At 34.5% G+C, this 13081-nt stretch overlaps 1 protein-coding gene across 3 annotated transcripts in view; it reads right to left on the bottom strand.

The window, feature by feature from the left end:
- LOC117107693 overlaps positions 1-3001 on the bottom strand; it is a 17290-nt gene extending 14289 nt beyond the window's left edge. The window contains exon 1 of one of the 3 annotated variants that reach the window (XM_033249428.1): positions 2867-3001. The gene's annotated coding sequence lies outside the window, so the exon portion shown is untranslated. The other 2 variants (XM_033249429.1, XM_033249427.1) reach the window with 2 other exon arrangements.
- Between the last annotated feature and the right edge of the window lie 10080 nt (positions 3002-13081).

Here is a 13081-nt window from a genome sequence, read left to right as displayed (position 1 = left end):
ATTATTATTATTATTATTATTATTATTATTATTATTATTATTTAATATTAATTACATTACAAGGCTTAGGCCAAGTTCATTAATGCCGGAGTGATATATTTAATTTATAATATTTAATATTTTTTTACTCACGGTCCAATTTTAATTTCATGTTTTAAATTTGTTTCATAATTTCAGTCAATGACATGCAAAGCGTGACTGTTGTGTCAGGCCTAGGGGCCTAGTCTGGGAGGGGGCACTAGCAGGTAGGAACTAACTCAACTTGTAACTAGGCCCACTAGTTTAGCCTCTTTTTCTCTAAGCTTTGATAGAAATACATATTTACCACTGGTACTACTATAGAAGGGGGTACTAGCTGTTGTTGTAGTATATTTGATAACAAACATACAAGCTCACAGTTAGTTACAGACGTAGCCTGCATTCCATAAATCGGTAAGATTTAATAGGCCTACCGTAGGTAAACATATATAAAGAACAGTACAGTATTAAAGGTAATAGAATACTCGAGCATCACGACATTGGGAAGTGTCTGCTCTTGTTCGTATCAAACCCGAGTCGAATCAATCCAATCTGAGACCACCCGAGTGGAGTTTCAAGCAAATGTTTCGTACGGACAAACAAAACACGTGCTCCCTCCACCTCTGACCAGACGGCCGCTTCTCTATACACTGCTTTTTCCCTGCCTCGCTCTCGTCACAATATCTTGAGGGCAGCATACCAGATCCATGAAGTGACGTCCTCTCGTCGCACTCTCTTGAGAGCAGCAAACCGTGTCCCCGATTTGCACTAACCAATCACACTGGATCCATACACTGACGTAATCCACATAATATTTAAATATTGTGGCCTCCTTCACTTGTCCGTCAATATCTTCCTGCTCTTCGCCTCCACCTAAACCCCTCCGAAACAACTGACTTCTGTCTTGCGGTAACGGTACGTTGCATTTCTTATGCTTCTTTTCTTCTGCTCCTACTTAGTACTCCTACTTACCATTTTTATAGTGACAATGTCACATGAATTTCAGTAATTTCAAATCAGTTTTGTAACAATCAAGCCTTTTAGATTTCAACTAACACACATTTTTATTAGCATATTATTTTATTTTCAATTCTAACACTCCACATCCTAATTTTCAGTTCAAATAATGACGCAAAACAAAGACATGGACTGTTGCATCTGCTTAGACACATTGGACCATCTACATTGCAAATGCCCAAGATGCAATCAGTTTGCCGATGTTCTGTGTATCACCAGATGGTTCGACACAAGTAGCACCTGCCCGGTTTGCAGATACGAGTATCTGGATTTTGAAGTTGAACTCTTACGTCACGGACAACGCGCAATTCACATCAATTACAGTAGTCCTCCCCAAGATCCTAGTTGGGTCAATGAATTTGACTTCTATCGCTAAGGTAACTTATAATTTAACAGACATCATAATCTCAATGGAGAAAGGCATCCTAGGCAAGATGACAACTATGTACCTGTAGGCCTGTGTCACAGAGAGGCATTAATTAAAAGATGATCAAACTTCTCTCAGCACACGATACTCAAACTGGAGTAAACTCAAAGTTTATCACAAACTTGGTAATCTCACTGTACAATGTTATGTTATGTAGGCCTATTATTCTAATGATTTAAACCACAGGCGTAGGTCTACAGTAACTGTATTTATGTAATTTTTCAATGTTTCAACCAAGGACTTTTAATACAGTGAAATGTCATTGGTTTTGGTTTAACTAAGCAAGACCAATTAACAGAGATAAATCTACACCGACAGTGACGAAACGAATATGCCTCAGGCACCTGACTAAAGCTAGGGCCCCACTGTAATACCCTGGGCACTTGGTAGTAGAGACCCAGTGAGGCGCGGGACGAACCTCTCGCTCAGCGTTTTTGACGTTTAAAGCCTGTTTTCCACTAGGCCAAGTTACTCGCCCAAATATAAAGCTTAGGTTCACGCGCACCACACTTCTATCGAACCAATCAGAGCTCAGGAACCTAATAGAGACTTCTGATTCATGCCTAGTGGAAAAACAGGCTGGACGTCTTTTTTTATTTTTCTTAAATACATTTTCTCCTTAATTAAAAGGCCCACTCGGCTAAATAAAAAATGATCATGATATCTAAGGTCTGGGCCCATGGCTTAGCCATTGAGAGTCCACAGCTGTTCGTCACTTGTTTTGGATTTAGTCCGGTAGTTAGGCCTATGTTACTTTACAATTAAGTACTTACTGTTAGTTAAAACCGAGGGGAAAACACTATTAAAAGAGATATTTACTACATTATCTGTTTTACTTTACGTAATTATATTTCAAAGATATTATTTTATTCTATTGAAAAATATTGCAAAAGAGAACTATCAAAACCAATTCCTTTTACAAGACAATACAGATCTCCTTCCAATTAAAGACCACCCTCCAATAAAGACCACTTTTCTGCGGTCCCAAAAAACAAATTTCTTTTATCCTCATTATTCCAATTACTTACCAAAGCTTCTAAAGACCACGGTAATCACGGTTCCAAAAGTAGTCTTAAATTGGAGAGAAACCGGTATAGGCCTATCCGCATAAAAGGCTTAAAGTTACAGTACCTCATTCCCTATTGTCGATAGCATCATTATTAAATTTCCGTGCTAGCATTAATACACCTGTGACCTGGTATAACCCCGGTTCCAAAAGTAGTCTGTAATTGCAGTGAGACCTATATATAGGCCTAGCCCTTCCGCATTTAGGCTTACTGTACCTCACCATCGTCACCAATATTCCGCACTGTCGATCATTGTATTTCAATGCTATCATTAATACACCTGTGACCTGGTATCTTAGACTTCTTTAGCATAAACCATAATATATTCCGTTCTAACCTGGCTATCGTTATCAAAATACGATTTCGTAGCTGCTTCTTCGTCCGTGTAACCACTGTTTACAAACATTGTCGAAATTTATAAGTTTTAATTAGGTATTTTCTAATTATTAAATCGGTCTTCCGGTTTTGTCTCTTCCGTGTTGGACTATTATACCCAAAGGGTATACTGTTATATACTCTTTGGTATACTCTCTTTTGTTACAGCGCCTAATAGAAGCAATGCAAATGGCTTTCAAAACAATAACCCCAAAATACAATCTATAGCGACTAGCCCAAAGGTGTAAATTAAACAACCATCTAGTAACCACAAATATCTCCCACAATGTATGTATTTTATATATTACTGTATTTATAATGTACCGAACTCGCGCGAATAAGCGCGCATCCGTGCTCTTAAAATATGTTTTGCACTTTTTAGGGGGGCGCTTATTCAAATTGAGCGTTTATGAAAACAGAAGGTAAAATGAGGGGGCGCTTAAAATATGGAAACCGAAGATTACGAATGGTTCTGGTTCAAAAAAGATAATCGTCCAGATAAGAGCATGGCTCATCAGAATGCTTGAACAGCAGATGAAATTAGTGGTGGAGGTTCAAAGCTTGTAGGCCATCTGCCGATTGAGATTAGTAGGATCATTGCAGGGCTTTTTGTAAACTCATGTGAGAACGTGCTGAAGGTGCAAATTGTTGGCAAAAGAAAAAGAGACGTAGGACTTGACAAATGTAAGAAGAGGAAAGTTGCAAAGATACTGTCCAGGAGAACTTAATATCCTCATTTTGAAATTAAAATAAGAAGAAAATACGAATCCACTCCGCAGATCAAATCATACTAAACACAGTCCCATGATTGATTGGATTGGCTTGCTAAAAAAAATGACATATTGTTTTTAAAAAAAAAACAATTAAATTTATTCGGGGCGCTTATTCAAACGGGGCGATTATTCGCGCGAGTACGGTATATGTATTTTTTATTAGAAGGATGGTGTTGGTAAATGAGAATAACAATAAGCCTATTACAATGTGTAATATCTGGTACTGTAAATAATGAATTAGATAAATAATTAATTGTCAATAAATTATTAACAATTAATTAATTATATCAACAATTAAGTAATTATAGGCCTATAAACAATTTTATGTGTTTTAAATAATTTGAAAATATGAATGTAATTGGTTGACCAATATGAATTTAAATAATTGAGTAAAATGAAATATTGTAAAATAATTTTGATATTAAAAATATAATGTACATAGAATTGCTATAAAGCCGTATATATTTATCTAATAATATAAGTTGATTTTACCTGTATTATCATTTTTATGAATGACTAATTGAGTATAATGAAATACTGTAAATAATTATAATAGATAAGTACAATGTTCATAAAATTGCTACAAATCAATATATTTTATATAGGTTTTGAGGATTCTATAGTCCACTTATGACGTGTCCTACTGAATTTGACATACAATGGAACCTCTTCCTTGGGACATCTTTATTAAGAGGGCATGTCTATAATGGGACACTTTAGTCTGTAAATCGAGAAATAAAGTCTCGCTAGCCTCTGATTGCTGAAATCAACGTAGATGCTGCACTGTGATTCGTCGTACAATCATACGTACATGACGTCATGTTGGCAAGGGGAAGTCCCATAATCTTATTTTATAGAGGGCGACCTTTAAGATAAAATACTGTAATTTGCGAGTGGATTTGTCATCTACTATACACTTCCCATTTTATAAAAAAAATGCATAATGATAACTATCATTATTACATCGTGAAAATTGTTTTGTACCTATTATCTATTTTGTGAATAAATAAACTGAATTGCTACAATTCACTATATTTTAATATGACTCAGTAAGACCACAATAATGCCATGTTTTATTTTTTGTATGAACTTCACTTTTTATTTAAGTACTTTTTTTAATATGTATTTATTAATATGCCTTTTGAATGATTAATTTCTGCTTGTAAGCAAGTTGAATATCCTTATTTGAAATTCTCTGCAGTAGTTAAGAATGGATGAATTAAATGTTTCTTTATTGCAATGTTTTTTCAACTCGTTTGATTGCTCACACCTACAGTACAGTATAGCATAAAGACATCCTCCAAAATTATGCATTCCTTTTGTACTATTTCTGGTCCTACTCAATGGAATAATTTCGATGTAACCACCTGTAATTGTAAAACTCTTTCAACTTTTAAGACTCATATGAAAAATATTTGTTTATCTAATTACTACTCGGATATCTAAAAAATAAACTTTACTATTTTGGCGCAATGTATTTTTATTATATTATGTATTATTAGCGTTCATTTATGTATGTATATTTATTATAATTTATTGTTATATTATTAATATTATTATTAATTTATTATTATTATTATTATTATGTGTAGTAGCAGACAGCAAATACATCTTAAGAATACCACAATAATTTTAAACCTCAATACCGTATAGGCAAAGCCTAATGAATCTTATTATCAAAACTCGGTACTATAACAGATATGTTTCGGCAAATCCATCGCTATCTTTAGTGAAACGATTGCTAACATGCAATCTACTATTTAAAAGGAGTGAACAACTGTGAAGCATTGTATTTTAAATAAATGGGAATTGAACCATAGCTATTTGAACAGACATCATGACATTGCATTTTTAGAGAATCGATTGTAAAGAAGAAAGAAAGGCATGAATAAAGATGATAACGTAATGATGAACATCAGAATGACAAAGTTAAATTAACATACATGTAAAAGTTGCTTGTTGAGAGAGGGCGTGTAACATTTTATATGTAACGCCTCTTTGATTTTCTTTGGCTGGCTGTTGAAGCGGAACACAATACACGGAAGCAATCTTCGTTGCATGAGGTTTTACATAGGCCTTTTTCTGGTCATTCTTCAGTAAATTGCCATTTTCCCGTCCCTTTGTTTTGATGTAGTATAAATTTTAAAATATTAAAGGAAGTTTTATTTTTATTGCATTAATGCAATCTTGAACATATTTGTTAATGAAATAAGTTGTTAAATATTTTAAAAGTTATCAACATGTTGTTTATTTTTCAACAAAAAGCCTCCAAAGTCGCGCACTTTGCATGTCCTGATTGGTTTTCTTAAAAATTCCTAATGTCATAATTTGTAAAATAAATAACTTAAATAAATAACTGTACCACAAAAAGGTGAATACAATAGATGTCTTACAAATTTAAAATTAAAAATGACATCAATAGATCTATAAATACTTGAAATTTGACTTTTTTAGACTAAAAAAGTTTGTCCCTGAATTGTCATCATCTCCGTCACAATACTTTAAAATGCCATTATAGCTGTTAGCAAAATGACATAACAAGTTATGGATCAAACCATTTTGGTTGAAGTGGACCATACAGTAAGGAACACTCCATTTTTGTACAGTTAAACCACCTATGGCTGAAGAATTCATGCTTTTCTAATAACAACTAGGAAAGTACCTTTATTCAGCATCATCTCCGAACGCTTCAGAGTATGCTTTATTTATATTTTTTTAGAAAAAATTAATTATATATACGATCAGAACTGTGTCATTTTCAAAGTATACATGACATTCACCCTGTAACACACTGCATATGGCACTATATGATCTAACAAGTTTAATTCCTCATCTCCGTCACAGTCATCTCCACACAATTTTACTGTGATGGAGATGATTCTTGATGTTTTCTTTCCTCAAAAAAGAATATATAATAACAATTATAATTGATCTGGTTTATGTTGTTAGAAACCTTTTTGCTCAATGTTTATTTTTCTATATTTAAATAATATAATTTATCTTTTAAATTTACTAAGATTCACATTTATGAGTATATCATCATCTCCGTCACAAAAAGTGTGATGGAGATGATTCTTGCAATATTTGCTATGTTACAGCACTGAAAATTGAATGCTTAAATAAACGTTTAAAATGCCCTAATTATCGTGCCGAATGTTTATTATAGTTGTTATATATAACCTCTAAAATGGCACATTAGCGAAGAATGACCCTTTCACGAATCGGTAGACTTCTTGAAGTGATGACAAACATTGCGAATCAGCGGTGCGTAACCGACAGAAATAAGATAAGCTTTTGGGCTGATTTTCTGACATCATGTTGTTTAAAAAATCATAACTCAATAACGGGGTGTCGTATCCAAAAAATGTTTCCAGGAAAATGTTCTTAAAAGACCAGTCTACACCACTATATGATTGAAGAAAATTTGAAAAATTTTTTTGACCTCTGAAATCAAGATTGAAAAAAGAAAAGCCTATCTTAGTAGTGTATTAAAATAGGCGAATGCATTACAGTGGAGTAGCATAGGAGTTTCGTGTTGTTACTGTTCCAAGTAGCGATAATATACATATTTTTGTTATTACAATGTACAAGTTATGTTTTATAAAGAGGTATAGTATAGCAAATCATGGTTTTAACAGAGGAGACTCTCATATGGTAACTAAAACAATGCTAGTTCAGAGTATCACCAGTACTACAGCACTGTAATGCATCACTGAACAGAGGAAACTGTGATATGGTAACTAACAGTCATGCATCATCGCAGCTGGCTCACTGGATAGCGCCCTGAGGTGTGCATTACATAAATTGATCATTGTTGCAAGGTTTTGATATCAACATAGTTTTTGGAACTATGACTGCCTTTTTTTTTTTTTAAAGGCAACCCGAGGTGTGGATTATTGTTGTACACCATCAATAGACCCTTGTTATACAAGGTTTTGGAACTATGACTGCCTTTCTTATTTTATTATTTATTATAAAACTGCCTTTTGTTTTGTTTTAGACTGGCTTTTGTTATTAGACGGTAGAGGGCCTTTTGTGAGACGCATTTTTTTCTGTCTTTAGAGGGCCATGGTTTGTGCGTTTTGTTTTTTTTTGGAGTATTCGATTATCAACAGGGGGTGCGTTGGATATGGAAGGACGCGGTAAGGAGTTGAGAGCGAGGCTAGAAAAAGTACTGTGTAATGAGGACGGTGGATGGAGGGGATGGTGGTAAGAAGTTGAGAGCGAGGCTGGAAAAGCGTACTGTGTAATGAGGTGAACTCGAGGGCCGTCGGTGTGGGAATAAAAATATCTGTAATAGAAAGGCAAGTATTTTCAGAAATTTGATTTTAAATTGATGTGATTTTTCTTCCCAGTGATTTTTTTCCAGTACTGTATTACAAACAGAACATAAGCTTCTGCTTAAGCCTCGCTCTCAACTCCTTCTATGTTACACTTAGCCCAACCCCCTGCATCCTTCAATATTTCATCGACATTCCACCAATTCCAAACACTCTTTAGTTATAATCGAATATTCCAAATGTCTAAACGGTAAAACGTTCGTTCACTTCAGAAATTTGCAGAACACTCGCTACCCGCTCATGATCTTCAGCTCGCCAGCTAATTGATATCCATATATTTTCCATACAGGTGAGTAGTAAATACCAATACTTTTAGTGCACTCCTTACTCGCTAACTTCCTTATAATTTGTTTTGGTTTCTTGATAACTTCATTCCAATTTGCTTTGGAAATTTCTTGTATTTTTTATGGGGTTTCAGATATTATATCATTGGCTGTCCATCGTTTTTGATGATGACTGACCCTAGCTAATATATATATAGTTTACTATGAAGTACGTGAAATTGTGTAAAGGAAGCGTTTACTGTTTTGTGTGATTTTTGCTTTAGGTTATCCTCAGGCTGAGTCTTTGTTTTTTGTATTCTATGCTGCCCTATGGCGTAACCCTGTCTCTTATACACATCTTATATATACTATTTATATTTATACACTATATATAATTTTTTTCACCTTGTATATGCACCTATATATTTCACCATTTGATTTAATTTCTTTCTGTGTGTATAGGCCTATTATTACTGTACCATATTACACAGTGACCAACAACACATGACCATTCTAATTTTCAGTTGAAAAAGATCCAACAAAAGAACGAAATGAACTGCTGTATCTGCTTACGCGCACTGGGCCAACTACGTTGGAAATGCATCCAATGCAATCAATTCGCCGATGTCCACTGTATTACGGAATGGTTGTACAGAAGCAAGACTTGTCCATTGTGTAGGTATGAGTATTTGGACTGGGATGTGCAACAAATCTTAAGTCACGGACAAAGAGCCCAGGTAGGTCCAAATATTTCTTTTCTCCATATTTGCGCTGTAGCATAACATTACATATAGACAGAAGTTGAGGTTTGAATATTGGCCGATATTGTTCAATTTTTCATCAGTATATATTATATTTTACCCTTTTATTTAGGACCAAAACAACAAAATGAACTGCTGTATCTGCTTAAGCGTATTGGGCCAACTACGTTGGAAATGCCTCCAATGCAATCAATCCGCCGATGTCCACTGTATAACGGAATGGATGTACAGAAGCAAGACTTGTCCATTGTGTAGGTACCAGTATTTGGACTGGGATGTTCAACAAATCCTAACTGACGGACGACGCACAACGCACAATTGACATCAGTACTCCTTTCCAAGATCCTAGTTGGGTCACTGAATTTGACTTTTATCGATAACTTTCAAGCTTGGTTTTATATCACCTCAGTGGAGAAAGGCATCATAGACAAGATGAGAACAATGTATTCATAGACCTGTGCCACGAAGAGCCATTTGAGTTGATCGACCTTCGATACATGAAAATAAATATAAAAAAGTTCTATAGCACTTGTTAATTATTTGCACATACGTGACCAGTACTGTATTGCATTATCTATGAAAGTTCAAAGATAATATTTAATGGTAAAAATATAGCAAAAGAGAACTTTCAAATTACTATTATTCCTTTCACAAAACTAATATACGCGTAAGATGCTTAACAGGCGAAATGATAAGGTAGTGAAAACTGGGGTGACGCCAGGACTTGCCCGACGGGGGATACGAGGCGCCCGATTACGGTCCGATGCCCCAGACGAGGGGGAAGATTTCCCCGACGAGAGCGAAATAGACGTGGTCAAGCGTCGCTTAAAATTTCGAAAGTAGTCCGGGGGTTTAAAGGCTTATTTAATCGATTTCAGGGTCTACTAATGTACAAAATATATAGATATAATTTTTTTCCTCCCCGATGAATTGTTGTTTTTCTCCCCGATGGGGTGTTGGCGGCCCCCCTCGCTGGCGCCACCCCTGGTTGATTATTATATGAATTGCGTTTTATTTTGGCTAGCAAAAGTTGTTGAGAATGATTCGGAAAATACCCCAAATAATATGTACCACATTATGTATTTTAGACGCTTGGTGTCGGAAAAAAACAATGCAATGTGTAAGACACCGCGTAGGTCTACTGTAAATAATGCATTATATAAATTGTGTATGATTTTTTTTTAAACGTATGATAATATGAAAGTATAACATTAGTTGGTATAAATGTATCTTTAATTGATTAGAATATAATAAAAATTGCTACAAATCCCTATATTTTATATACATTTTGTATTTTTATGTTTAAACGTTTGTGCATTTACGACATCAGTGTTTTGACATACAGTAGAACGTATCTTCACTTTTTAGGCTGTAAATTGAGAAAGAAAATAATATTTTCTTTCTCAATTTACAGCCTAAAAAGTATATATTATATCTTTTAAACTTTTTATATACTTGTTTCTGGAAGGTTATGCTTGGGGAACAATCTTCGTATTTAAATTTCATAATGTGTTTTAATACGTTTAATTTTTCCATTGTGACTTTTTTATGTGCTTTTTTAATATCATAATGTGGTTTTTGACCAATTGTGTTTATATGCCTTTCCGATTTTAACGTGTAAGTCTGTAAAACCAATTATATATTTTTATATGGATTTGTCTATTACAACTTTCGATAAGTGCCTTCTATCGATTTCAAATAGGCCTAATAATAATAATAATATTAATACTAATAATAATAGCAACAACAACAACAACAATAATAATAATAATAATAATAATAATAATAATAATAATAATAATAATATTATTATTATTATTATAAATTGTACACTTGCATGTAATTTCCATTATTGGATGAATAAAGGATATATTGACTTTGACTTTTTTAAACACTATTCGGGGAACACCTCTAATAATAGGCCACTTGGTCCAGAAGGTTATTATAGAAATTTCACTGTATGTTATACAGATGTATCCCTCAGGACCGGCAGGCACGGCTACCTCGTTAAGAAGAAAACAATTTTTTATTAAGATTTTGCCCCTCATCCTACAGAAGGGAAGCTATATCATAACTCGAATAATGAACATAAAACTTGTTATGACTTTCAATGATTATATATTGCTGATATTCTAATTAGTAATCCTCATGTAGATTGTTAATTCTCATTGTATAATTAGAAATGATTATATAAATTTGTAATGTACAGTATAACAAAATGTGACGTTTTATTTCCTCGTTTGTAGAATAATTAGCTGAGTAGGCAGACAGATTCAACTGAATTTCAAAGTAACTTACTACAACAAAAATAAAATCTGGCCAGGCTCTGAGTCAAAACCAACATAAATGATACTTCTGATCCTCTGAATGGTGATTTTTTTTGTTTTAATGCTGGCACGGTGCACGATGACGTAATGCAGAAAGGGGAATTCCCATAATTATAGCGGGCGCCCTTCAAAATTATTGTTTTGTACTGTGCAGTACTGTATGTTGATTTCCAGCTACACCGGACAGGTGGCGAAAGCTGCTGTATTAGAATAATTAGTCTTTAAAGTGTTACCAGTGTGTTTATCTCATACGGATACCAGACTATATACGGCTCTCCTAGCAATACTATTATAATCATGTTGTGCAACGCAAAAAATAATATTTGCTGTTTTGTACCTTCGACCTATTTCATTTATAAAGAATAAATACAATAATTATAGTAATGGTATGTTTATCCTGTCACGTACACACACTCTCTCATTATTTGTCTCAACATATAACCAATGTATTATGCAGTATTTCTGATTTTACGCACCTATTTTTCTGGCGATCTTCTCACAAATTTTGGCTAATTGTTTATGTATCCGCATGCAAAAATACTTTACAGTGTGGCACGCACACATGGTCCGCTTGAAGCCTGCTTGACTGTAAGTGTTGGTGGATGTTGTAGTACCTACGAAGAAGAAAGCTACAGCCAGGACCAGAGCGAAGATGTCAGATATTGATCTTACGCATTTCGTGAAATTTTCGAAACTTAGTAGGCGCGGTAAGTGGTACGATTTAACAATCATGTTGCCTTTCCTTGCACACCACTGGACCTGAGTAATCGTTGCTGTGTTTCCATTGGGGTCACGTGAAGTGACGTACATTACATCTGTAGGGACCTTTACTTCTTTAGGCCTCACTGGCTAACTGTGTTTCCTCGAATCCATCACGCTGTTTTACCTCTTTATGCCTGAGGGCGCTACACAATAAACAATAAACTTAATTGGCACTAACATCAGTTTAAATAAAAAGACGTAATGCTATAAAATACGATTTAAAATTAGCAACTTAACATGTTGTCGGTATCAATATCGTGAAGCGGAGAAGCATTAAACGAGTTTTTTTTTTTTTTTTCTTCTTTTTTTTTTGTAGCCAGCGTCTTTAAAAAAAAATTCGAGCATCTGATGCGAGTCCAACATTTGCATAAGTTACAAATGATGACTTTGCTGGTGCAAATGATTCCAGTTTCACATTATGTATTATGGTGTTTTAACTTTACTCCTAAAATGAGATGTTGTTGGTCCGGGATTAATACTTATGTCACCACTCAAAAGCATGAGCACCAGGGTTGTGAATTTTGCTGGATCGATCAAAGTTTTCTGACTAAAACAATTTTTACGACGCAGTGGCGTACGATTGTGGATTTTTCGAGGAAGCACATTGGTTTAATAGCATTATGGGCGAGAAATATAGATGCAATGATATGAGGTAACACCATTAGAAGTATCATTGTGTTGTTTTAATTGCCGCGATCAATTAAGCGCTCAGACTTAGGAAGTTCAATGTTAGAGAAAGAAGAAGAGCTAAGCCAGACCCCAATTAGCGGCCTCGCCGAAGATAGCTAGGCCTAATCGATCGATATATCCCTTTTCTTTTACTGACACACTGTGATTGAGTAGGCCTATGTTGTAAGATGTGTATAAGAGACAGGCGTAGGTAATTATGCAAAACCAAGGCCTAACTAAAAAATTAAAATTGTCATAGTATGTAACTCAAGTTAAAATAAC

Source organism: Anneissia japonica, unplaced genomic scaffold, assembly GCF_011630105.1.
Source record: "Anneissia japonica isolate Jap-2015-1 unplaced genomic scaffold, ASM1163010v1 scaffold2188_len52844_cov111, whole genome shotgun sequence".
NCBI lineage: Eukaryota > Metazoa > Echinodermata > Crinoidea > Comatulida > Comatulidae > Anneissia > Anneissia japonica.
The sequence above is the reverse complement of the archived record's forward strand: the minus strand, read 5'-3'. Positions and strand labels throughout refer to the sequence as shown.